General features: G+C 36.8%; 1 long non-coding RNA gene across 1 annotated transcript; it reads right to left on the bottom strand.

Moving 5' to 3' along the window:
* Positions 1 to 1,382: 1,382 nt before the first annotated feature.
* On the bottom strand, positions 1,383 to 3,809 carry LOC129318474 (uncharacterized). Its single transcript, XR_008595250.1, has 2 exons — positions 3,155 to 3,809; positions 1,383 to 1,657 (listed from the first exon to the last, which is right to left on the bottom strand). It is a non-coding gene; the product is annotated as an uncharacterized LOC129318474 (long non-coding RNA).
* Between the last annotated feature and the right edge of the window lie 140 nt (positions 3,810 to 3,949).

The raw sequence follows: 3,949 nt of genomic DNA, 5'->3' as shown, positions 1-3,949 counted from the left end.
AGTATATTTCACCTTATTTGAGGAGGTTTGTGCTAGTTTTTTTTAATGATATATTAATTTATAGTTCTAACCTTGATGATCACGTACAACACCTTAAGGAAGTATTCTTTATTTTGAGATAGCACCATTATTTTATTAAAAAAAAAGCAAATGCTCTTTTACGGTAGCTGAAGTTGAGTATTTAGGTCATCTAATTAGTGTTGGACAAGTTAGGACAAATCCAAAGAAGATTCAAGCTGTTGCTAAATGGCTTGAACTAACTACTGTGAAATAACTCAAGGCATTGTTAGGTTTGGCAGGATACTACAGAAAATTTGTCAAGGGTTATGGAGTCTTAACAAAGCCATTGACTTCTCTTCTAAAGAAAGATAACTTCAAGTGGTCAGATTTTGCATCAGAGTCATTCAATAACCTCAAAAAGGTCTTGGCATCAACACCTGTTCTTACCCTTCTTGATTTTAATAAAGAATTTATGGTAGAGACAGATGCATGTAGATCAAGAGTAAGGGCTAGTCTGATGCAGGAAAAGTAGCCACTTGCTTATTTTAGTAAGGGGTTGGCTGATAGACATCAAAAGATTTTCATGCCTTACAGATGCTTGAAAACATGGTGTAAGATCTCCCTTAATAATCCACGTTTAACTCCAAAACATAGCAATCAAGGGATTAACTCTTAAAGGATTATCAAATTGTAAAATTTCATAAAAAGAGAATTTCTCAAATCCTTTTTAGAAAGAATCCCAAATTCAACATTTCAATTTTTAAACAATGCTCTTAAAGTGTTCAAATCAGAGTTTGAAAGTAATGCGAAAGCTTGAAAATTAATTGGGACCCAAATTCGTGAATTTTAAAACTCAAAACTAATATTTGTGCAAAAAACGACACGTGCACCGCGGCTCGCAACATGTATGCCGCGGCTTATCTTTTCTGTGCCGTGCGCCGCGACGTGAGACGCCATGCACCACGGCGCATTGCACGAATTTGACCGCATCAATGCTATCATTTGACCGCACAAGGAGCAAACTTCCGACATATCCCAAATCTCCATCCGACGCCCGATTGAGGTGGTTTCAGTATCTACACAATGCTTTCTCCTAACTCTAGCTAATAGTACAGGTTTCACAATCAAACTTATTTTATATAAAAAGTTAGACACCAAAACCCATTTTGATCACTTTTTCACAAAATTTCACAAATGGAGTGTCCCTACTCAACCACACATACCAATAGCCTACACCAACCATACGACTATACCCAATGGACTCATGCAGACCCGTGCAATGCACCACACACAATCAAAAACACTTATATTGCAAAATAACCACTCAACCCCTATTTTCACAAAATACCAAGGGGGAGGAAAACATTGCACAAAACCGCCAATTTCATTCTAAATCTTTCAAAATACATATATTTTTACTTGCACAAGTATTTTGGCCCTATCCACGGGTTTATAACTAAAACTCACTAACCCATAGCACAAAATACACCATTTGCACAAAATAATGCAAGTACTATAAAAACATTAGTATGTGATCCTAATTGGCAATTATATTACCAAATACACATGGAACAACTAAAAAGAGGCATATAGAGGATTACTTCACAATCTTAGGCCTCTGTATGTTTTTCCTGACTCGGATTCGATGAGCAAGGTCCTACAAATATTAAGAATTGAGGGGTGAGTACAACCATTTAGTAACCAAGTTTTACCTAACCTATATAGTTGTATATCAATTGTAAATAGATTTAATTAGGCAAATACACAAATACCACATATAAACATTTGGCCATAGTTCACAAAACTAGCAACCATGTGATCGGGCCCACAACACACAATATCATAATATTTCACAAGGCACAACACGGGGTTGTAATAATAACAACCATGCACCCCTAACATATGTCAGACCATAAAACTAACAACCATATAGCCAGTCTTATATGCATGATCATATGCCACCCTTATACCCTCTTGTTACCTCTAACACAAAACCGGTAGCTATCACGCAGCTACGTCCTTCACGGATTAACCCAACCTTCCACTTATGAGGAGCTACCAGGCCAGGGTTAACTCACTCATTTATGTAATCTAGTTTCCCCCAATGCTAACAACTATGGGGTGTTGTACCTCTAATCTAGCCTCTTCATGAACCGGTGGAGACTAGCTAGGTTCGAGTTCCTTGTAAAATAAGTGGGACAGTCCTGAATCAACCATGGGACAAGGGCTACCTCCCGATTCCAACGGTTAGTGCGAAGGCCAATTTTCGATTCCAATGGTCACTGCCAATACCACGTGGATCTAAATCAATCTACTCCTCCTTAGGAAAACTCCCACCAATGATCATGCTCTGCACATTTTTCACATTGTATATATTTCAAGGATTCATTCATGACAAATATTCCAACATACTCACTGATATACTCCACATCATCAACACATTACACCACACAATTATTTGCTTTCACATCAACATGCCACAACTAAATTTATAAATCACAAGTAGGTGGCATAATCAAGGTTTTTTTTTAAACCATTTCGCAAGTCAAACACATTACCAATATGCATCATAAATTTAAATCATAAATTACATTTTACAAACACAATTAATATTCAACTATAAAGATTAAATTTCCTCCAGTTGCCTGAACCTTTGAGAAATCAAAGGTTTACCGCTCACAATAACAACTTCCAAAGCTTCAACAAGCTCAAATGGTGCCAAATGATTCACGCTACAATCATAAGCAAGAATATTATCACAATCCCACTCTTAGGGAATTATCAACATTGATTCCACTTTTTCTCTATTCTATCCATCCCATAAATCTCTACCCATTCATATCCAATGGATTCATTAGATTTCATTAGTACACATTATCATTAATAACACTTCAAACCGTTATTAATGGACATAAACCTCTCTTAACTACCACATTTATGTGGATTTTCGGGTATTAATGGCTCTACCCAACAAACGCTTAATAAAACCATCAATGTAGGGTTTATCTATTACAAACCACTCCCATTACACTCATTTTAACTAATGAAATTAGACCCATACCCCTGTGAACCGAATTTCAACCTTTCAACTCAAACCCAACCATAAATCATCGTAAATGAGGGAGAGAGGAAGAATAAGGCTTAGATTACTTACCTTGGGTATTTGAAAGTTTCAATCTATCACCAATATGCTCCAATAATAAGCCCTAGTAGAGCCAAAGTCGAGCTCCTTTATTTTTCTCTTCCTCTTTCTGTTTTTCTCGCGCTAATATGAATCTGATATATCATATTTTTGGCCGTGCGTTGCGGAGCACATTGCCGTCTGCCATAGCGCGTGCCACAAAGGAGGCCATTGCATTCAAATCTGCCTCTGCACCGCGGCAGACTGACCACGCATCGTGACTTGTGGCACCAAAAATAAATCTTCACTTTTTCTTCCTCTTTCCTCATCCGAGTGGCCCACCATAGATCCGTATCCACTTCTAGGGCTAAAATTGCCACAATAATTGCACCAATTGAACCCCTCTGGCCGCACACCTTATTAATTCACTTATCACCCTCATTAGGTTAATAAATCAAGATTAAATTTTCCCAAATGTTACACATAGCGGCTAGTTGTTGATTTCCTATTAGAAATAAGCAGTAAGAGTCACCTTCCAAACATGCCTCTTCCCACCATATCTCTATTAAAAAAGAAGGGATGCAACAGCTAAGTCACGCATTATTTATAGTGATTGATTATAAAGTTGATAAAGAAACATTGGTCAACATGAAGAGCAATGACTTGGGGTTGAATCTCTCAAAAGCATGAAGACGAGGGATACTAATAGCTTTTTTTTATTATACAACAGTTTACAATCACAGAAAACTAAAAATGAAATTACTATCTTGATCATAAAATGTTCAACTTTCATTCCACAATAATGTAAATGTCTTAATGATATCTTTA

The sequence above is a fragment of the Prosopis cineraria genome, unplaced genomic scaffold (assembly GCF_029017545.1).
Source record: "Prosopis cineraria cultivar Desert tree isolate PC_DT_omini unplaced genomic scaffold, ASM2901754v1 PC8, whole genome shotgun sequence".
Taxonomy (NCBI): domain Eukaryota; kingdom Viridiplantae; phylum Streptophyta; class Magnoliopsida; order Fabales; family Fabaceae; genus Prosopis; species Prosopis cineraria.
Note: the sequence above shows the minus strand (reverse complement) of the source record. Positions and strands in the feature narration are given on the sequence as shown.